Genomic DNA, 24,641 nt, shown 5'->3' on the forward strand with positions numbered 1-24,641 from the left:
CTTTTTTCTTTCAAAAAGTCAGAATGGGGCTTCCCTGGTGGCGCAGTGGTTGAGAGTCTGCCTGCCAATGCAGGGGACACGGGTTCGGGCCCTGGTCTGGGAGGATCCCACATGTCGTGGAGCAACTGGGCCCGTGAGCCACAAACTACTGAGCCTGCGCGTCTGGAGCCTGTGCTCCGCAACAAGAGAGGCCGCGATGGTGAGAGGCCCGCGCACCGCGATGAAGAGTGGCCCCCACTTGCCACAACTAGAGAAGGCCCTCTCACAGAAACGAAGACCCAACACAGCCATAAGTAAATAAATTAAAAAAAAAAAAAAAGTCAGAATGGGCTAATTCTCCTACAAAACAAAAATAGACAAATGCACTTTATTTTAATTTACAAGTACTAGTTTCACTGGTGCCCAATGGCTAGAGATAATAATTAATATTAGCTGCCCAAGTTCCCAGCAAAACCGAGAAAATTGAATTATTACTTTATTGGTCTCTCAAATAAGATGATAGGATATTTTTCTAAATCCTTTTGATCTGCAGCAGGAGGAATGTTGTTCCATTTGAAAGCACTGTTATTATCAACAATAATGGAAAAGACAGCAAATGGCACCCAGACCTAGGACATCTCATCATGATACAATTTTCACTGCATCAGCTGTGTGGCAGGTGCTATGCTGAATGAAGTTTAAGCATAACTTCTGCCCCATGGCCCAGATCAATTTTGCAGCCATTATTCTGTTTCATTTAGTTTCAGGACTAAATGGTCTATTGTGTAGTTAGGTTCTTGCTGGTGCATTTGTCTGTAGCAGCAGCGTCCACTTTAGTGATGAGTCAGAAGTATAAAATTGAACAGGAAGGGGAAAAATAAATGAATCACAAGGCCTGTTAGAGGCCCTTGAAAGTCCAGCCCAAGTGCTAGTAAATGCTAAAGGGGAACATATTTACTGTGGTAGAGATAGACTAAATGGATTAAATTGGTAGATAATTGGGAAAGGTATGTGGGAAAATTGAATGAGTATAATGGATAAATAGCATAGAACAAATGGACAAGTTTCTGATGTCAAAACTGGGTACAGCCCAGGCCAGTGCTTATGTCACCCAGATGAGAAGACTGCAGTTTGCTCGGGCCAGAATCTTTCCACATGCCACACACATCTGGTTCGAAGCATCTTTGACTTAGTCATGCCTTCTGGAAAGAATACTTTAATTAGGCAGAGAAACGGGGTACAGTGCAAGATAATGGGTCTGTGAGAGGGCTTAGTGACCACAGACCCATCTACTCATCCCAGAAGAAAGGTGCAGGGCACACACCCTTAGCGCTGTGGCATGCTACCTGTGATTAGCATCTTCATTGGCATAACTGGATAGAATTGTTCTACTCCTTTTTCTTTTCCCCACAGTGCTTTGTTCTTGCATTCATTCCTTCATTAATTAATTCACTCAACAATTATTTAATAATTACTTTCTGCACACAAAATGCTGGAAAATAAATCATATTTTAAAAAAAGTCAGGGGCTTCCCTGGTGACGCAGTGGTTGAGAATCCGCCTGCCAATGCAGGGGACATGGGTTCGAGCCCTGGTCTGGGAAGATCCCACATGCCGCGGAGCGACTGGGCCCGTGAGCCACAACTACTGAGCCTGCGCGTCTGGAGCCTGTGCTCCGCAACAAGAGAGGCCGCACCGCGATGAAGAGTGGCCCCCACTTGCCACAACTAGAGAAAGCCCTCGCACAGAAGTGAAGACCCAACACAGCCATAAATAAATAAATAAATAAATTAATTAAAAAAAAATGTACTTAAAAAAAAAAAAAAGTCAGAGTCAGTGTCCAAAGGGTCAAGACAATTATATTTGGGAAGATAAAATATAAAGAATATTCATTATGTAGGACCTTCTAGGAAATGAGGATGATAAATTGTAGTTAGGTCATTGGGAGCACTAGCTATTTGAGTCTTTTTTCCTAGAAGCTTTGAAAATGTCCTTTGAGAAATGAAACCAAGTGTAGGACTTTCAGAGTTGCAACTATCAGCCCTACTTCTTTGTGGTTCATAAATACCAATTAAATATTTTTCAATCATGTGCTGACGAGGTAATGATGACTTCATAGCCTATTCTTTATGGTTTAGAACCAGTGGACTTTGCTCATTTTGCAAAAGAGTGTTTATTTTTAGTGGGTCTTACTTTCAGTTAAATGAATATTCTGATTAACCGAGCATTCTGATATATGAATTTGAATTTAATACAGTACGCTTAGCAATAACACTATCCCGGAAATGATTTAATCTGATTTGTATCTGTAGATAGTTTAGGAATTTCCAAACTAAAACACAGAAACAAAAACTGCTAGGATCAACCAAGAAATTATTATGCAGGACTACATATGTGGAAGCTCTGGGAAGTGGTGCTGAGCCTATACTAAGCCTAGGATACATCCCTAGGAATTATTTAAAAATTAATCTCTGATATTAGCTATTCACTTGTGTCTTCTTTTATAGCAGTAGAATGCAGAATATATACAAAAGGAAAGAAAAGAACATAAGAAGCAAAAACTAGAAGAACTCAGCTAGGATTGTGTGTATATAAGGTTTTATGAAGATGCGAGAACTAGGGAAGGTCCTGTTTCTTCCTTCTCTCTTAACTTACACCATTAGGTTGGCCTAATAGCCTGGAAAACCTGAACAAACTTTTTGGCCAATCCAATACTTTACAACCATGGACACCCTCCCCTAACTCTTGCCTGAAGCAATGTTATCATGGTCTGTACAATGGCATCTTATCTCTTCTTCCAGTCTTGATAATGGCAGTAGTAGCAGTCCTCTCTTCTGTTATCACTGGTGTAGCCAGTGGGACTGCTGGTCCAGGGACTGCCCAAGAAGAGAATGAAGCCATACCAGAAAATATCTTGCACAGTAGCTGTAGCTAGAGTGACTGCTAACTGCGAGGGGCGTGGTGCTGGAGAACTCCCCCCATTCTCTGAGGGTGTATAGTGGAGCTGGCTCCCTCCTGAGTTACAGATTAAAACTTAGATTTTGAATAATAGGGCACATTGTTAAATCCAGGCATTGCTGAAACATTTTCTGAATTTGTAATGTCAAATGCAGGGCTTTTCAATTTTATTTTTCAACTTATCATACAGTAAAATTGACCTTTTTGGTGTACATTGTTGTGAATTTTAACACATGTATATATTTGCAATGTCACCACTACAAGGAGGATACAGAATAGTTCCATCAACCGCCCCAGAGTGCCCCCAATCCTATTTCTTTGTCATCACACCTCCCTCCACCCATGATTTCTGGCAGCCACTAATTTCCATCAGTATAGTTTTGTTTTTTCTAGAATGTTATATAAATAAAATCAAACAGTATATAACCTTTTGAAACTGATTTCTTCACTCAGAATAATGTGTTGGAGATTCATCCATTTTATTGCATGTATCAGTAGTTCATTCCTTTTAATTGTGAGTAGTATTCTCTTGTACGGACGTACTACATTTTGTATCCATTCTCTTATACAAGGACATTTGAGTTGTTTAGTTTAGGCTTTTACATATAAGGCTGCTATGAACAATCATGTGCAGGTTTTTGTGTGAACGTAGTTTTTATTTTTCTAGGTAAACATCCAGGAGTGGGAATGCTATGTAATACACTAAGTGTATGTTTCACTGACAAACTCTTTCCTAGAGTGGGTATACAAATATATATGAGCACTGTATGAGAGTTCCAGTTGTCCTGAATCCTTGCTAGCACTTGATATTGTCAATACCTTTTATTTTAGCCATTCTAATAAATATGTAGTGTGTAGACACCTTGTAATTTTAATTTGCATCTCCTTATGTCCAATGATGTTGCATCTTTTTCTGTGTGCTTAATTGCCATCTTTATGTCTTCTTTGGTCGTTTGCCATTTTTAAATTGGGTTGTTTGCTTTCTTAATGTTGGATTTTGAAAATTCTTTATATTCTGGATAAAAGTCCTTTGTCAATTACGTAATTTGCAAATATTTTATCCCAGTCTGTAGCTTGTCTCTTCATTCTCTCAACAGTATCTTTGGCAGAGTAACAGTTTTTAATTGTGATGAAGACCAATTTATCAATTTCCATTTTTATGGATTGTGCTTTGGGTGTCACTTTTAAGAACTCTTTGCCTAATCACAGGTCAGGAAGAATTTTTTCCTATTTTTTGTCTATGAGTGTTATGGTTTCACATTTAGATTTATGTGCATTTTGAGTTAATCTGTCTATAATGTATAAAGTTTAGGTCTAGGTCCAATTTTTGCATACAGATAACCAGTTGTTCTAACGTTTGTTGAAAAAACTATTATTTCTCCATTGAATTGTTTTATACTTTTGTCAAAATCAAATGGCCATATTTATGTGGATCTAATCCTAGACTCTCTATTATTCTATTCTATTGATATGTGTCTATTCCTTCACTAAAACTACATTCCCTTGATTATTGTTGCTTTAAAATAAGCCTTACTATTGAATAGTGCAATTTCTACATCTTTGTTCTTATTTTTAAAAATGGTTTTAATTATTCTTGTTTCTTAGCTTTTCCATACACATTTTAGAATCAGCTTGTCTATATCTACATAAAATCCTGCTGAGATTTTGGTAGGAATTGCATTAAATCTATAGATCATTCTGGAGACAATTAATGTTTTACTGTGTAAGATTTCTAGTCCTTAAACATGGTATGCCTTTCCACTTACTTAGATCTTCTTTGATGATTTCTTTCCTCAATATTTTATGGTTTTAAATATAGACCCTGTGCATGTTTTTAAGATTTATACTTGTGTTTCATATTTGTTTTTATTGCAAATGATAATGTATATAAATTTTGGTTTCCAATTTTTTACCACTTCTATATGGAAATACAGTTGATTTTTGTGTGTTGACCTCACATTCTGCAACCTTGTAAACTTACATTTTAGTCTACATGAGAGATTTTTAAAGGGATTTCATGAATCAGCCTAGAAAGGTGTCCCCAGAAAAGAAGCAAAAAGGGAATTTGTTCAGAAGAGTTCAAGCCCTCAGTGGAGAAATCTCACTGAGTGTTCTTTAGAAACCGAAGATTGGAAATCTGATAGGAGGGTTTTCTAAGCAGTGAATGCTCTTTCCCCAATTTTCATGTCTTTCCTTCCTTTTCTTCCCTATTAAATGGCATTTAGTTATCAAAATAGTCATTTCTACATGCAAACATTGGAATTGTGTAAAATTGTTTTTCCTTTTCCTTTGTCCAAAAGTATGGGCTTGAACTTGATTCTTAGAGTAAATTCGCCATTCCATTAATGAAGGGAGTTTAGCTCAAGAAGAGTCCAAGTGGTCCCACCTTACCCTCCAGATCTCCATAGCGTCTTTTCCCAGGCCTTTATAATATGTTAATTGTTCTATTCTCTCTCTTTTTCCATAAAAGGATTTAATTTAATAATATTATACCTATTTTAGTATCTTATAGTACAGCATTAATTTGTATGAGAAAATAATTTATAAGGAACCAAAAAATGATCTTAGGGGGGCAAAAAGCAGATAATTGAGGCAGGTTGGATCACTTAGGTGACTGAGACTCTTTATATGTAGCATGTAAATATATGTTTTTCATTTGGGAGACACAAAGGTTTGATAAAGACGGGTTGAATAGATAAATCTGGATGTAGTGATATTTCAGAAAAGAGGAATTTATGTCTTTGAAAATTTTCCTCAGAAGAGGTGGATATAAATCTTTCCCTTCCACACATGCTCACACTATTAAAATCTTGGGGCAATTTTATAAGTGAAATAAATGCTTTTCTGAGAGATGTCATAATTGTTAAGAAGAGTTGAAAATCCAGTTGTCATGTGTAGCTCCTAAGCTAAAGATGTATCCTAGCCCCTCCCCCTTTCCAAAATATTCATTAGTTAATTCACTTGTTGAAGAGGTGTTTCCATAGAACACTGGGTAGGTTCTATACTTCTAACAAGAAATATTGAGTTACTTTCACCTCATGTAGCATAAAGAGTAAGCAATAAAGAAGAAGCGTATACTACTTACAAGGAGGAAAATGGGTCCACAACAGGCAGTCACTGAGAACTAAATTAAGCATACTGACTGAGAACTGATACTGACACTATTGTATTTAAAAAGTCAGGATTCAGGAAGATGGAAAGAAGGCTTGGTAGGGTTGAAGCTGATGCATATGAGATTCCTGGATACATTTGTATTGCATGGTGAGTGATGAATCTCCATTCTTGGGATGTGCTGTCATGGAAACTAATGCTATATTTAGTTTTTCATTTCAGGTCTTCTGTGTGTGTGTGTGTGTGTGTGTGTGAGTGTTTGCGTGATTTTTACTTTTAATTCAAGCCACAACAATTTGAAAAAAATTAAATCCAAGGATTGGAAAGACATTGTCATTCCATTTAGTTTCTTACCCCAACTCCCAGTAGGTCAGGACACCTGATTTTTACACTGAAATTGCCCTCCTGCCTTCCTCCCCTTCTCCTTCCCTCCCCTCCCCTCTCCTTTCCCTTTTCCTTTTCCTTTTCCTTTCCTTTCCTTTCCTTTTAACAATCTCCAGAAGAAACTTTCAATCCTGAGTGATGCATTCTAGTCTTTGACGATCTACATAGTAAAAGAAGAAAAGAGATGTTCATTCTGCCCCAACAATAGCATTGTGAGAAGTATGCCAGAGGTGTTTGCACTAGCAGCAAAGTAAATTAACCCCCAGTTATCTATTGTGGCCTTTTATTGGACTCAGCCAACCATATCTCACATTAAGTTACTATGAAATTTAATAAAAGGTAAGTTACTAAAAAAAAAAAAAAGCCCTGCAGAACATTACTAGATATAATTAATGGATTAAAAGAAAATAAATGTGCTGCAATTGGGATGAAATTAGCATTTTAATTTTAACAAATTTTGTAGAAACAGTTGATTCTGGAAATTATAGAATTTAAATTTTTCTTCTGGAATACAAAGGATCTCACCTTGCTTTACATAAATGTATTTTTTCCTATCTAATTACACATTTTATGTATTCTGTGCCCTTTACAATTATACCCTTGTCTTTGTGTGTCTCATCTGTGAGTGGATGTTTTCCATCACCATCGTATGTCTAAAATTAGAAAAACAAACCAGGTTCCAACTCCACCCTCACTCAATAATAATATCTTCCTATTGAACAGTTTTGATTCTTAATGAATATTTGAAAATGTCAGACTTGATGGAGCAAAACTGATTTAACTATTTCGAGTGTCAAGTCAATACTCAATGAGGAGTGGTAATTAAATATAGGGCAAACATAATTACAAATCACTAGCAATATCTTCATATTTATTGCTTTATTTTGCTAGATAATTTTGATATCTAACACCAAAGTAGCCTGGATAAGTTTAGCTAAACTTCATTCATTAATACAACAAATATACTTAGAACCAACTGTGTAGTTGACACTATTATGTGCTCTTCATTGGTCAAAGATGCACAAAGCATTATTTTTCTCTTCAAGGAGCATATAATCATGTAGGAGTGATGGAACAAGAAACCAAGTGTGTATTGTACATGTCAAAATACTAGTTCACAGTTATTGAACTCCTACTACTTGTTCAGTGTTATATTGTGTTGGCCAAAAGATTTGTTCGGGTTTTTCCATAATATATTATGGAAAAACCCGAACAAATCTTTTGCCCAACCCAATAATATGTTTCAGCTGTTTTAAATCATTTAACATCATAAGGAATTTACATGGTAGATATTATTACTATGTACATTTTTGTTTGATGAAGAATCTGAGGCTTAAGATGCTAAAATCTTGCCATTAGTCATTCAACTAGAAGAGCAGAAATTCAGCCCCACGCCATCTGACTTCTGTGTTCATGAATAACTCCTTAAGCATAAACCTTGGAACCATCAAACCTGCTATGGTCTAAAAGTACAACACATAAATGCTTAATGAAACACCACAAAGTGGATGTAATAATGTCTGATAGGACATGGTGTAGGAGTTCAAAAGTTGTCATTAACAGTCTCCTTTTGTAAATAGTGTTGCTAAAACATTGGGGTGCATGTGTCATTTTGAATTAGAGTTTTCTCTGGATGGATATATGCTCAGGAGTGGGATTGCAGGATCATATGGTAACTCTATTTTTTAGTTTTTTTAAGGAACTTCCATACTGTTCTCCATATGTCTACACCAATTTACATTCCCACCAATAGTTTGGGAGGGTTCCTTTTTCTTCACACCCTCTCCAGCATTTATTATTAGTAGACTTTTATTGATGGGCAGCATAGCAGCACTATTTATTTATTTATTTATTTATTTATTTATGGCTGTGTTGGGTCTTCATTTCTGTGCGAGGGCTTTCTCCAGTTGCGGCAAGTGGGGGCCACTCTTCATCGCGGTGCACGGGCCTCTCACTATTGTGGCCTCTCCTGTTGCGGAGCACAGGCTCCAGACCCGCAGGCTCAGCAATTGTGGCTCGCGGGCCTAGTCACTCCGTGGCATGTGGGATCCTCCCAGACCAGGGCTGGAACCCATGTCCCCTACATTGGCAGGCCGATTCTCAACCACTGCGCCACCAGGGAAGCCCAGCACTGTTTACCATAGCCAAGACATGGAGGCAACCTAAATGTTCATCAACTGATGAACGGATAAAGAATATTACTCAGCCATGAAAAAGAATGAAATAAGGCCATTTACAGCAACATGGATGGACCTAGAGATATCATATTAAGTGAAGTTAGTCAGATAGAGAAAGATGAATATCATATGCTATCACTTATATGTGGAATCTAAAAAAATGATACAAATGAACTTATTTATAAAACAGAAATAGACTCACAGATATAGAAAACAAACTTATGGTTACCAAAGGGAATAGGGAGGGGGGGGATAAATTAGGAGTTTGGTATTAACATATACAAGCTGCTATATATAAAATAGATAACCAACAAGGACCTACTGTATAGCACAGGGAACTATATTCAATATATTGTAATGACCTATAATGGAAAAGAATCTGAAAAAGAATATAGATATATTATACATATACATATGTATAACTGAATCACTTTGCTGCACACCTGAAACTAACACAACATTGTAAATTACCTATACTTCCATTTTAAAAAATGGTTAAAACAAAACAAAAACTAGAATCACCTAGAATCTGTGGATTTTTGTAATTCTTTTTTCACTGATTCTACCTCTTGAAAGCCTTGTCCTTAGAAAGAAGTCTGTAATTTCTTTCTACATACTACTTTAGCTGCAATTTTTAGTGGGATGTTTATTGTCATTCTCTTTCATTTTAGTTTCCTCTTTAACCAAGGAGTTATTTAAGAGTGTATTTTGGGTTTTCAAATATACTTATAAATTATCTTTTAATTATTGATTTTCATTTAAATTGCATTGTGAAGTGTTGTCTTTATTATATAAATTATTTGACATTTTGGAGACTTGCTTTGTGGCCTAGTATGTGATCATTTTTTATAAAGTTTACACATGAACTGGAAAAACATATTGTGTTTATTGGGTGTATTGTTCTAAAGATAAATACGTATATGTCTTCTTATTTTTATGTAGTTCAAGGTTTTGGATTTTTTTTTTCTGTAGAGGACTGTTAAAATATCCTATTCTGATATTGTAGATTGAGTAATTCCTCCTTATCATTCTATCAGTTTTTATTCAATTTATATTGAGACTCTGTTACTTGTAGCAAATACATTCATACTTGTTAGAACTCTTTGGTAGAATATCAGTTTTGCCTTAAATTCTACTTTATCTCCTATTATTTTTCCATAGCAGCTATTTGCCCAATGGAACTTTTCCATACCTTTTCTTTCAGCATTTCTGAATGCCTTTTATAAGCAGAATTTAGAGGCATTTTAATCTGCCTATATCTTTCTTGGGGGTTTTTCTTTGTATATTTCTCCTATTGTTGCTATATGTTAGGAGCAGAAAGTTTGCATCAGGGGGCTGACTTTCTGCCCATCTTGGCTGGAAGTCCTCTCGTGGGCTTTAGATAGGAGCTGGAAGTAAAGGTCAGAGTGATGGTATTCCATTTTACTGATCCCTGTGAGCCTAGGCCACTGTACAGTCTCGTGATATGGTTAAACAGAGTTTACCCTACATCTTCATGGCACTGGGTTAGTAGAGGGCTCTATAGGTAAAGCCAGGACTTTCCTGAAGATTCGTGGGGATTGATTTGTAAAGTGTGGCTGACAGAATGTAGCCAGTAAATTTTCTTCTTGAATAAAAATTGGGAAAACCAGTGACCTCCAGTAAAGGAAAAACTCTAGCTAACCATGTCACAAAAAGTCTTTTTTTTTTTTTCAAAAATCAAGGCTAATACAAACTGGAAACAAACACAGATTAGCTTATTTGAAATAAGCAAATGTATCAATAGAGAAAACAAATTTATTATAACCAGGAATAACTTACCTCAGAAGACAATGTGATATCATTTTAGGGACCTATGCCTTTTGTACTTTTCTCAGGAAGTATAGGAAGTAAATTGTTGTGGTCTCTCTAAAAGTCTGCTTCATGGTTTGGCATGTTGGGAATTCACCCTGATGCCTGCTTGATAGAAGCTGTTCAACCTTGATAGTCATTGCTCCTCAACCTGGTTTGCAGTCATTATGCTTTTAACATTTAAGAACATCTACCTTCTAATTATACCCTTTTGGTGTGATTGATGCAGGAGTTGCAGAAGTAAATCAAATCAGCATGATTACTCAATCTCAGTGTGTGCTTCACTGAAACTATCTTGCGAAGAATGCAGTGTCCTCTTCTAACATGCAACAGGGTATGTGAAATTGGGGCAACTACTAACGAGCTGAAAAGCTTATTTACTAAATAAGAGTCTCATTTTAAGCATGGAAACAGATCTGGGAGGGGTTTAGTTTTCCAATATTAGTATCTTGTGTACATACTTTCGTGAGAGTATTCCTGGGTCCAATTAGTACATGCAGGGTAAGATAGGCACTCTGTTTGTGCTTGTTTTAAAGACCAGTGTAAATGCTGGTAAACAAAATAGCAGAAAAGACAAGGCACAAGTGATTCTCAATTGTCCAGGCCGGTTGATGTTTGTTTCTCATTCTAATATGTTTTTCATCAAAATCTTCAGGGAAATAGGATAGTTTACCCACACCAGTGTCTTCCTAGATATGTGCTTTTGTCCTCTACTGGTGAGGGAGGCCTTCTCACTTCAGTTTACACCAGTGAGTCTCAACATGAGTTAAATTTACTAACATAACAAATTAAGTAAAATTAAAATGTAGTAAGTTTTGATAATTCTAAATTAACTTTTTCCTTGTTTGAATGTTCAAATTATATTATTCTTTTTGGGGTTTAAAATATCATCTTGAAAAATAATAAAATGGGGATAATAGTTGGGAAATTTTTAATGTGCTTACCTAGAAAAATAAATCAATAATTTATGTAGCTTCCCTGATTATTTTTTTCTAATTTTTACAGTATTGTGAAATTTAAAACCCTGGGAATCATTGACTCAAGTTATTCTTTGGTAGTGAACTTAGTTCTTTCAGAGAATAAGCGGATTAAGAGGTGTGTTTGAGACTAGAAAGAGAGTATTCCTAACATTCTTATGGAATGCATAGAGGGATCTAATTAAATAAAATATACTTGATTTGAATATACTGAAAGTGTTTTCTTTGCCATTCCCTGATCTACCTTCCAGCTGTGCTGAAAACCTAATAGAAGTGGATAAATGGGCCTGAGAGGAATTTAGGCCAAAGCAAGGCACCTGAGTCTTGAGCAAAAATCAGTACTATGCAATTTCCAAGGCAGTGTAAATGGAAAACCTGTGAAATGGCTGTGTCCTTGAGCATTTCTTGAGTGTATTTGTACCATGAGAAGGTGCAGAGATTGAAGGCAGAAGAAATGCTGTGTTGCATGTTACCTCACGGATTGTTTTCTTGACTCTAAGGTCTTCATGATCCTTCTGGGAACTGACATTTATTTGTCACTGTGATTTGAGAGAGGAAGGACTGTTGTAAAATGCTTCTAAAAAGACTTCTCTCTAGGAACAGCAGATCTACCTAGCATTGTGTTTGTGCTATTTCCTCTTTAACAGCATCTTTCCTAAATCTGCACAGCTGCTAGGCAAGAGCTGTAACTTATATTTTAATCCTGCTATCCCAGGAGAAAAGCTTTTTTCTATGTTTTTATTATTGTACTAAGTACAAGATAAGCAGAAGAGATTATTGAGGAGTAGGGAGGGGAGTGCTGACACACTGTAATTTTTTCCTGCAGATGATAATAAAAACATTGGTTGAACAGTTAGCACGTAAAAGAACTTTAGTGAATCGTATACATAAATTTAAGGAACAGGCTCTAGAATGTTAGAATGGGCTTAAAGCATGTTTATACACTAAACTGAGCCTATAATGCTTTATTCTCTTAATATTTACAGAACACCTTTGCTAGGTACTCTACTAACTTCTAGGGATATAATAGTGAATTAAATACAGTCTCTGACCCCAAAGGAGACTCACTGCCAAAGCTCCAAACCTTTGAGAAATAGCCACTGTTTAAACTCAGAACATAGATATGTTTAAACATAGGCGGTTGATATCTCATTGATAAGAGACATGAAAGGACCATTCAATATGGTCTCATTTACTTTCTGCCTGCCCACCTACGTGATAGCTATTTTTGACAGCTTAACAAAGCCAGTTTATGATTCTTGTATTTCATCTTAAAGCTACCCAAACTTGAACTCCTTGAACAAGATTTCTTGCAGAGACACACATAGAAGAACCTCAGCACTATGCACTTCCTCACACTCATGTACTTTGCCTGGTTGACACCCCACGCTGAGCCAGGAAGGGTCATGGTGCCAGGGAAGAGGCTCAGCATCCCCGGCAACCTGTTGTTAAATCCATGGACCAGCCCGCATGGCAGGGAGAGTTTGTTTGGGTTTGAATCCACCCAGCACAGAGCACGGGGTCAGGGGTACACAAGGCACACTAGCCATAGTAGCTTCCTGGATGCCTGTGGCCCAGCCCCAAAAGCCTTTTCCCCAGTTAACTTTTGTAAACTTTCATTTTTGGCTTTTAGACCAAATTAGATGTTCTGAATTTATATCTCTTCATTAATGCTAGGTAATGAGGAAGAGACCAGTTATAGTCAACAGTCCCCAGAGCTACAGTCCTTTTGATTTGGGCAAATAGATGATTAAGCCTGTAGAATATCCCACTAACACTCGGTCAGCTTCCTCAGTTGAAAGTACACTTAAAATGACCAATGTAGTAGGCGATTAACAGGGGCCTGCCTCACAGAATTTTGCACCTTTATTTTAAAAGCCTTGTTTTTGTGAAAAAGAGAGAGGGCCTCCTTTATAAATACAAATGATGGCTTGCTTTTATTTCACAAAATATTGAGAGGTGGTGTTAGCTATTGTTATCAAATATCTATGCATATACAAATGCACATACAAGTCTACTCTGTATATTTGTGAGCAAATCAGAGATATATATCTTATGAACTTGGATATTCAGTGCACATACAGTAAATCCCCTACATACGAACGAGTTCCATTCCGAGGGTGCGTTTGTAAGTCCAATTTGTTCGTAAGTCCGACAAAGTTAGCCTAGGTACCCAACTATCACAATCGGCTATATAGTACTGTACTGTAATAGGTTTATAATACTTTTCACAGAAATAATACATAAAAAACAAAAAACAGAAAATAAAGAAAGCATTTTTAATCTTACAGTACAGTACCTTGAAAAGTACAGTAGTATAGTACAACAGCTGGCTTACAGGGGCTGGCATCAAGTGAACAGGCAAGAAGAGTTATTGACTGGAGGAGGGAGAGGAGGTGGGAGATGGTAGAGCTGAAGGATCGTCAGCAATAGGAGATGGAGGGCAAGCTGAAATTTCACTCATGCCTGATGTTGATGGCACAGTTTCTGGTTCCTTGCTAGATTCAATTCTATCTGCCCTCTTTAAAAAATGATCCAGTGATGTCTGGGTAGGAGTTCTTTTTTTCTCATCATAGATGACACAGTAGCACTAGATTGCATTCTGAACGGCTGTTGCAACCTTCATGTACCATTCTTTGTTCAGGCCCTGTGCCTCAAAAACTAACAGTGCCTCCTCAAATAAAGAAATCCCCTTGCCATTTACTGCGTTGTGAATCTCTTCGGTTCAGTTACTTCTTCTTCCTTTTGTCTCTTTTCGTCCTTTCTCTGGGCCTCCAATTCCATCAGGTCTTCATTAGTAAGCTCCTCATGTTTCACAGCAAGGAGTTCATTGAAGTCGTCCTCTTGCAGATCTAGCTCCAGCTTCTCGCTGAGGGTCACTAAATTGCTGAAGACTTCTTTGGACTCCTCATTCACCTTCTCAAATCCACAAAAATGGTGAACAAATTGCGGGCAAAGGTTTTTGCAAACCCCATTCATGGTGACAGCTGTAACCTCATGCCAAGCAAAGTCAGTGTTTTTTATGGACTTGTAGATGTTATAGCCCTTCCAAAATTGTCACAAGGTTATTCCTGATTTGTTACTTGCCTTTTCTGCTTGACAAAAAAGTGTGACATAAATAATATTTCTTGAAAGTCGCTATAACTCCCTGGTCCATAGGTTGGATGAGCGATGTAGTATTTGATGGCAGATACACTACTTTGACCTTGGGATGAAAGTTGTGCATGAATGGGGCGTGGCCTGGAGCACTGTCAAGCAGCAAAAGAATGTTGAATGGGACGACCTTCTACAAGAAATATTTCTCTACCTCCGGGATAAAGTGGTGGAAAAACCAGTCCTGCAGAGAGACCTTCAAGATGGTAGAGGAGTAAGACGTGGAGATCACCTTCCTCCCCACAAATACATCAGAAATACATCTACATGTGGAACAACTCCTACAGAACACCTACTGAACACTGGCAGAAGACCTCAGACTTCCCAAAAGGCAAGAAACTCCCCACGTACCTAGGTAGGGCAAAAGAAAAAACAGAGACAAAAGAATAGGGACAGGACTTGCACCACTGGGAGGGAGCTGTGAAGGAGGAAAAGTTTCCACACACTAGGAAGCCCCTTCACAGGCGGAGGTTGGGGGGTGGCTGCAGGGGAAGCTTTGGAGCCACGGAGGAGAGTGCAGCAACGGGGGGTGCAGATGGCAAAGTGGAGAGATTCCCGCACAGAGGATCGGTGCCAACCAGCATTCACCAGCCCAAGACACTTGTCTGCCCACCCGCTGGGGCGGGTGGGGGCTGGGAGCTGAGGCTCGGACTTCGGAGGTCAGATCCCAGGGAGAGGACTGGGGTTGGCTGGGAGAACACAGCCTGAAGGGGTTAGTGCACCACAGCTAGCCGGGAGGGAGTCCGGGAAAAAGTCTGGAACTGCCTAACAGGCAAGAGACCATTGTTTTGGGGTGCGTAAGGAGAGGGGATTCAGAGCACCGCCTAAATGAGCTCCAGAGATGAGCACGAGCCATGGCTATCAGCGTGGACACCAGAGACGGGCATGAAACACTAAGGCTGCTGCTGTAGCCACTAAGAAGCCTGTGTGCAAGCACAGGTCACTATCCACACCTCCCCTCCTGGGAGCCTGTGCAGCCCGCCACTGCCAGGGTCCCATGATCCAGGGGCAACTTCCCCGGGAGAACACATGGCATGCCTCAGGCTATTGCAATGTCATGCTGGCCTCTGCTGCCGCAGGCTCGCCCTGCACTCCATACCCCTCCTTCCCCCCGGCCTGAGTGAGCCAAAGCCCCCTAATCAGCTGCTACTTCCCGTCCTGTCTGAGGGAAGAACAGAAGTCCTCAGGTGACCAACATGCAGAGGCAGGGCCAAATCCAAAGCTGAATCCCAGGAGCTGTGCAAACAAAGAAGAGAAAGTGAAATTTCTCCCAGCAGCCTCAGGAGCAGTGGATTAAATCTCCACAATCAACTTGATGTACCCTGCATCTGTGGAATACCTGAATAGACAACAAAACATCCCAAAATTGAGGCGGTGAACTTTGGGAGCAACTGTACACTAGGGGTTTGCCTTCTGCATCTAATTTGTTTTTAATTTTATGCTTATCTTAGTTTAGTATTTAGAGTTTATTATCATTGGTAGATTAGTATTGATTTGGTTGCTCTCTTCCGTTTTTTTTTTTAATATATAGAGATTATATATATATATTCTTCCTTTTTCTCTTTTTCTGAGTGTATATGTGTATGCTTCTTTGTGTGATTTTGTCTCCATAACTTTGCTTTTACAATTTGTCCTAGGATTCTGTCTGTCCGTTTTTTTTCTTTTTTTTTTCTGTATAGTTTTTAGCGCTTGTTATCATTGATGGATTTGTTTTGTGGTTTGGTTGCTCTCTACTTTCTTCCTTTTTTTTTATTACTTTTAAATTTTTATTTTAATAACTTAATATTGTTTTATTTTATTTTTTTCTTTCTTTCTTTTTTTCTCCCTTTTCTTCTGAGCTGTGTGGCTGACAGGGTCTTGGTGATCTGACCAGGTGTCAGGCCTGTGCCTCTGAGGTGAGACAGCCAAATTCAGGACATTGGTCCACCAGAGACCTCCCGGCTCCACGTAATATTAAATGACAAAAGCTCTCCATCTCAATGCTAAGACCCAGCTCCACTCAACAACCAGCAAGCTACAGTACTGGACACCCTATGCCAAACAACTATCAAGACAGGAACACAGCCCCACCCATTAGCAGAGAGGCTGGGCAAAATCATAATAAGATCACTGACACCCCAAAACACACCACCGGATGCAGTACTGCCCACCAAAAGACAAGATCCAGCCTCATGCACCAGAACACAGGTACCAGTCCCCTCCACCAGGAAGCCTATACAACCCACTGAACAAACCTTAGCCACTGGGGGCAGACACCAAAAGCAATGGGAACTATGAACCTGCAGCCTGCGAAAAGGAGATCCCAAACACAGTAAGTTAAGCAAAATGAGAAGACAGAGAAACACACAGCAGATGAAGGAGCAAGGTGAAAACCCACCAGACCAAACAAATGAAGAGGAAATAGGCAGTCTATCTGAAAAAGAATTCAGAATAATGATACTAAAGATGATCCAAAATCTTGGAAATAGAATGGAGAAAATACAAGAAACTTTTAAAAAGGACCTAGAAGAACTAAAGAGTGAACAAACAATGATGAACAACACAATAAGTGAAATTTAAAATTCTCTAGAAGGAATCAATAGCAGAATAACTGAGGCAAAAGAACGGATAAGTGACCTGGAAGATAAAATAGTGGAAATAACTACCACAGAGCAGAATAAAGAAAAAAGAATGAAAAGAATGAGGATAGTCTCAGAGACCTCTGGGACAACATTAAACACACCAACATTCAAATTATAGGGGTCCCAGAAGAAGAGATAGAGAAACAGACTGAGAAAATATTTGAAGAGATTATAGTTGGAAACTTCCCTAATATGGGAAAGGAAATAGTCAATCAAGTCCAGGAAGCACAGAGAGTCCCATACAGCATAAATCCAAGGAGAAACACACCAAGACACATATTAATCAAACTATAAAAAATTAAATACAAAGAAAAAATATTAAAAGCAGCAAGAGAAAAACAACAAATAACATACAAGGGAATCCCCATAAGGTTAACAGATGATCTTTCAGCAGAAACTCTGCAAGCCAGAATGGAGTGGCAGAACATATTTAAAGAGATGAAAGGGAAAAATCTACAACCAAGATTACTCTACCCAGCAAGGTTCTCATTCGGATTTGACGGAGAAATTAAAACCTTTACAGACTAGCAAAAGCTAAGAGAATTCAGCACCACCAAACCAGCTTTACAACAAATGCTAAAGGAACTTCTCTAGGCAGGAAACACAAGAGAAGGAAAAGACCTACAATAACAAACCCAAAACAATTAAGAAAATGGGAATAAGAACATACATATCGATAACTACCTTAAATGTAAATGGATTAAATGCTCCAACCAAAACACGTAGACTGGCTGAATGGATACAAAAACAAGACCCATATATATGCTGTCTACAAGAGACCCACTTCAGACCTAGGGACACATACAGACTGAAAGTGAGAGGATGGAAAAAGATATTCCATGCCAATGGAAATCAAAAGACACCTGGAGTAGCAATACTCATATCAGACAAAATAGACTTTAAAATAAAGACCATTACAAGAGACAAAGAAGGACACTGCATAATGATCAAGGGATAAATCCTAGAAGAAGATATAACAATTGTAAATATTTATGCAAGCAACATAGGAGCACCTCAATAAATAAGGCAAATACTAACAGCAGTAAAAGGGGAAATCGACAGTAACACAATCACAGTTTGCACAGTGGGGACTTTAACACCCCACTTTCACCAATGGACAGATCATCCAAAATGAAAATAAATAAGGAAACACAAGCTTTAAATGATACATTAAACAAGATGGAATTAATTGATATTTATAAGATATTCCACCCCAAAACAACAGAATACACTTTCTTCTCAAGTGCTCATGGAACATTCTCCAGGATAGATCATATCTTGGGTCACAAATCAAGCCTTGGTAAATTTAAGAAAATTGAAATTGTATCAAGTATCTTTTCTGACCACAATGCTATGAGACTAGGTATCAATTACAGGAAAAAATATGTAAAGAATACAAACACATGGAGGCTAAACAATTCACTACGAAATATCCAAGAGATCACTGAAGAAATCAAAGAGGAATTCAAAAAATACCTAGAAACAAATGACAATGAAAACACGATGACCCAAAACCTATGGGATGCAGCAAAAGCAGTTCTAAGAGGGAAGTTTATAGCAATAGAATCCCACCTCAAGAAACAAGAAACATCTGAAATAAACAACCTAACCTTACAGCTTAAGCAATGAGAGAAAACAGAACAAAAAACCCCCGAAAGTTAGCAGAAGGAAATAAATAATAAAGATCAGATCAGAAATAAATGAAAAACAAATGAAGGAAACAATAGCAAAGTTAATAAAACTAAAAGCTGGTTCTTTGAGAAGATAAACAAAATTGATAAACCATTAGCCAGACTCATCAAGAAAAAAAGGGAGAAGACTCAAATCAATAAAATTAGAAATGAAAAAGTAGAAGGAACTACTGACACTGCAGGAAAACAAAGGATCATGAGAGATTACTACAAGCAACTATATGCCAATAAAATAGATAACCTGGAAGAAATGAACAAATTCTTAGCAAAGTACAACCTTCCATCACTCAATCAGGACAAAATAGGAAATATAAACAGACCAATCGGAAGCCCTGAAATTGAGACTGTGATGAAAAATCTTCCAACAAACAAAAGCCCAGAACCAGATGGCTTCACAGGGTAATTCTATCAAACATTTAGAGAAGAGCTAACACCTATCCTTCTCAAACTCTTCCAAAATGTAGCAGAGGGAGCAATACTCCCAAACTCATTCTACAAGACCACCATCAACCTGATATCAAAACCAGACAAAGACGTCACAAAGAAAGAAAACTACAGGTCAATATCACTGATGAACACTGATGCAAAAATCCTCAACAAAATACTAGCAAAGAGAATCCAACAGCACATTAAAAGGATCATACACCATGATCAAGTGGGGTTTATCCCAGAGATGCAAGGATTCTTCAATATACACAAATCAATCAATGTGATACACTATATTAACAAATTGAAGGAGAAAAACCATACGATCATCTCAATAGATGCAGAAAAAGCTTTTGACAAAATTCAACACCCATTTATGATAAGAACCCTCAAGAAAGTAGGCATAGAGGGAACTTACCTCAACATAATAAAAACCATATATGACAATTCCACAGGCAACATTGTTCTCAATGGTGAAAAACTGAAACCATTTCCACTAAGATCAGGAACAAGACAAGGTTGTCCACTCTCACCATTATTATTCAACATATTTTTGGAAGTTTTAGTCACAGCAATCAGAAGAAAAAGAAATAAAAGGAATCCAAATCGGAAAAAAGAAAAGTAAAGTTGTCACTGTTTGCAGATGACATGATACTATACATAGAGAATTCTAAAGATGCTACCAGAAAACTACTAGAGCTAATCAATGAATTTGGTAAAGTAGCAGGATACAAAATTAATGCACAGAAATCTCCTGCATTCCTATACACTAATGATGAGAAATCTGAAAGAGAAATTAAGGAAACACTCCCATTTACCACTGCAACAAAAAGAATAAAATATCCAGGAATAAATCTACCTAAGGAGACAAAAGACCTGTATGCAGAAAAATATACGACACTGATGAAAGAAATTAAAGATGATACAAACAGATGGAGAGATATACCATGTTCTTCGATTGGAAGAATCAATGTTGTGAAAATGACTATACTACCCAAAGCAATCTACAGATTCAATGCAATCTCAGTCAAACTACCAATGGCATTTTTCACAGAACTAGAACAAAAAATTTCACAATTTGTATGAAATACAAAACACCTGAAAAGCCAAAGCAATTTTGAGAAAGAATAATAGAGCTGGAGGAATCAGGCTCCTGGACTTCAGACTATACTACAAAGCTGCAGTAATCAAGACAGTATGGTACTGGCACAAAAACAGAAATATAAATCAATGGAACAGGATAGAAAGCCCAGAGATAAACCCATGCACATATGGTCACCTTATTTTTGATAAAGGAAGCAAGAATATACAATGGAGAAAAGACAGCCTCTTCAATAACTGGTATTGGGAAAGCTGGAGAGCTACATGTAAAAGAATGAAATTAGAACACTCCCTAACACCATACACAAAAATAAACCCAAAGTGGATTAAAAACCTAAATGTAAGTCCAGACACTATCAAATTCTTTGAGGAAAACACAGGCAGAACACTCTATGACATAAATCACAGCAAGATCCTTTTTGACCCACCTCCTAGAGAAATGGAAATAAAAACAAAAATAAACAAATGGGACCTAGAGTAACTTCAAAGCTTTTGCGCAGCAAAGGAAGCCATAAACAAGACAAAAAGACAACCCTCACAATGGGAGAAAATATTTGCAAATGAAGCAACTGACAAAGGATTAATCTCCAAAATTTACAAGCAGCTCATGCAGCTCAATATCAAAAAAACAGACAACCCAATCCAAAAATGGGCAGAAGAACTAAATAGACATTTCTCCAAAGAAGATATACAGATTGCCATCAAACACATGAAAGGATGCTCAACATCACTAATCATTAGAGAAATGCAAATCAAAACTACGAGGTATCACCTCACACCATTCAGAATGGCCATGATCAAAAAATCTACAAACTAAATGCTGGAGAGGGTGTGGAGAAAAGGGAACCCTCTTGCACTGTTGGTGGGAATGTAAATTGATACAGCCACTATGGAGAACAGTATGGAGGTTCCTTAAAAAACTAAAAACAGAACTACCATATGACCCAGCAATCCCACTACTGGGCATATACCCTGAGAAAACCATAATTCAAAAAGAGACATGTACCACAATGTTCACTGCAGCTCTATTTACAATAGCCAGGACATGGAAGCAACCTAAATGTCCATCAACAGAAGAATGGATAAAGAAGACGTGGCACATATATACAGTGGAATATTACTCTGCCATAAAAAGAAATGAAATTGAGTTATTTGTAGTGAGTTGGATGGACCTAGGGTCTGTCACACAGAGTGAAGTAAGTCAGAAAGAGAAAAACTAATACCATATGTTAACACATATATATGGAATCTAAAAAAAAAAAACTTTCTGATGAACCTAGGGACAGGACAGGAATAAAGACGCAGACATAGAGAATGGACTTGAGGATACAGGGAGGGGGAAGGGTAAGCTGGGACGAAGTGAGAGAGTGGCATGGACATATATACACTACCAGATGTAAAATAGATAGCTTGGGGGAAGTAGCTACATAGCACAGGGAGATCAGTTCAGTGCTTTGTGACCACCTAGAGGGATGGGATGGGGGGGAGGGAGGGAGACTCAAGTGGGAGGAGATATGGTGATATATGTATATGTACAGCTGATTCACTTTGTTATAAAGCAGAAACTACCACACCATTGTAAAGCAATTATACTCCAATAAAGATGTTAAAATAAATAAATAAAATTTGTAGTTAAAACAAAAAAAAACAGTCCTGGAAAATGGCCTGTGTAACCCAGGCTTTGGCGTTACTCTTCCACACAACCAGAAGATAGCCCTTGACTATGTTTTTAAGGGCTCTTGGGTTCTCTGAATCATAAACTAAGAGAGGCTTCAGCTTCATATTGCCGGAAACATTGCCACCAGACAACAGAATTAGCCTAACCTTTACTGCTTTATAGCCTGGCATCAAATTTTTCTCTTTACTGATGTAACTTTGGTCTGGCATCCTCTTCCAGTACAGTCCTGTCTCATCCACATTAAAAACCTGCTCGGGTAAATACATGCTTTCATCAATAATTTCTTGAAGCATTTCAGGAAATCCCCGGGTTGCTACCATATCTGCACTCACTGCCTCGCTACTTACTTTTACATTGTGAAGTTTGGCTCAGCCTTGAACGCATAAAACCAGCTATGGCTGGCACTAAAACACACACCTTCTGATTCTTCACTGTGTTTCTTTTTCAAGTCTTCATAATGGCTTTTAGCTTTCTCTTGAATCAGCATTAAGCCGAGCAGGACTTGATGCTGATGCTGATCCTTCATTCACACACTGAGAAGTTTCCCCATCTCCATCACTTTTCCACGCTTCTTCAATACTATTGTCGACATCATTGGCACAGCAGACTTCACGTGTTCCATGAACTTGTCCTTGTTCTTTAGAATAATGCCGATGGTTGAACGATTCATGTTATAAGAACGAGCGACGTCTAGCATCTTTTCACCTCACTCCACTCTTTCAATTATTTTTACTTTTGCTTCCATCGTTATTGCTTGGTGCTTCTTAGCAGTACCAGCTATATCTCCGCTGCTTTTACGCTTGCTTCTGGACATCCTGGGCTTGAAATAAAGATACTGTTCTCTATACAGTACTGTACAGTAAAGTACACAAAAGCACAACCACTTGTAGAGGATGCATGCACATGACAATGTACACCAGACACGTGAACTAACTTACGTGATTGGACATGCGAACACACGTTCCCATCTTTGAAAGTTCTCAACCTGAAAGTTTGTATGTAGGGCACTTACTGTATATCTTATGAACTTGGATATTCAGTGCTTCCAAGTTTATGGTGACTGATGAAAATAAAAGTCATCTCTAAGTGAAAGACTTTTCATAATTGATGGTTTTGGACTTCAGAGATAAGAATTGACCTTCTGATCTTTTGGGTTTGAGGATGGACAGGGAAATCAGGCTCTGCTTTTGTCTGTCATATGATAAGCCCTTTATTTATAGCCTAGCCCAGAGCACTGAGGACCCAGTGCCTTCCCATCTGTGCAGTGATGTGCTCCTCGCAGGTGAAAACCAAGACCTTGGCTTCATTTTGAGAACAGCATGTACTAGGCCACTTGTTTTAATGTTTCAGATTTTTCCATTTTATAGTAATCATAAACTATTTGGGGATTTATTTTTAGACCAAGAAAAATTTTAATGATTGGTCTGAGAGCTTCAAGTCTGATAACAATTATCAAAACCCATGTGTCAATACCTGTTAGAAAACTCAACAAAATGCTTTGATTATGGGGATGACATAATAGGCAATCAGTTAAAGTGTTTTAATGGAAGTGGTATGGTATGGAAGTGGTATGGTATGGAAGTGGTATAGAAAGCAAAGCTCCTCCATCAACAGAAACTTGGGCAAAGACTTTCTTCCCGCAGTTTCCTTACATACTGCGATAAAGGAAGTATGAAATCCTGAGCAAGCAAATTAATTTTACAAAGCACTTAAAAGCTGAATTTAAAATGCCAATGGAGACCATTGGAAAAATATGTTGAGTGCTTTTAGTGAAAATTCTACTTACTGCTCAGTTGTAACCAACAGATGTAGTGGTATAACTGCAAGGGTGTCAGATTGTTAAGTGGAGGACAGCTAACAGAGTGTAACATGATGAATCCATGGAAAACATGATTCCCACGTCTTGATTCCAGATTGGGACTATCCATTGGGATGTAAAGCACATTATCCAGATCCATTCTTTTAGAAATTGTTCCAAATATTTGTCCAGAGACATCAGAAGACATCCCACAAAACCGCAAGTTGTTTTTGTAAATACTTGACTTATGGATAAAATGACCACATAAATTATTATTCAGAATTTTATTTGGGGAGAATGTGAAATCAGGTAGACTGTTGAGACTCTACTGGGCGCAATGAGAATTGTGGTCACTGTACTTAAGAAGAACTCGCCCAATGATGGAGAGAGTGACCGATGGTTCCTCTACCATCTCTCAGTGTGAAGAGAACAAATTGCTTATTGATACTGTTTTCATTTCTCATTCCATTTGTACATGCTCCTGTCTATCCAGCAACAAGCTACCCTAGGCAAACCTTTCTGAAAGACAGACATAACTGAACTCAGGGTTTTTCTTTCATTTGTTAATTTTGGAGTTATTTGTTAAAATTTTTTGAAGAAATTTTTACCCCCACGAGTATCTAGGACAGTGGTTTTCAACCTGCATCTTGTTGTAACACATCGGAGTGTAATCAGAGGTGTATCATAAATGATAGGTAAGGCACCAAAATTTGTAACATACTATTTATGTATAAATTCAGGTGAATTCAGCATTATCA

The sequence above is a fragment of the Balaenoptera musculus genome, chromosome 3, assembly GCF_009873245.2.
Source record: "Balaenoptera musculus isolate JJ_BM4_2016_0621 chromosome 3, mBalMus1.pri.v3, whole genome shotgun sequence".
In the NCBI taxonomy this organism is placed as follows: Eukaryota; Metazoa; Chordata; class Mammalia; order Artiodactyla; family Balaenopteridae; genus Balaenoptera; species Balaenoptera musculus.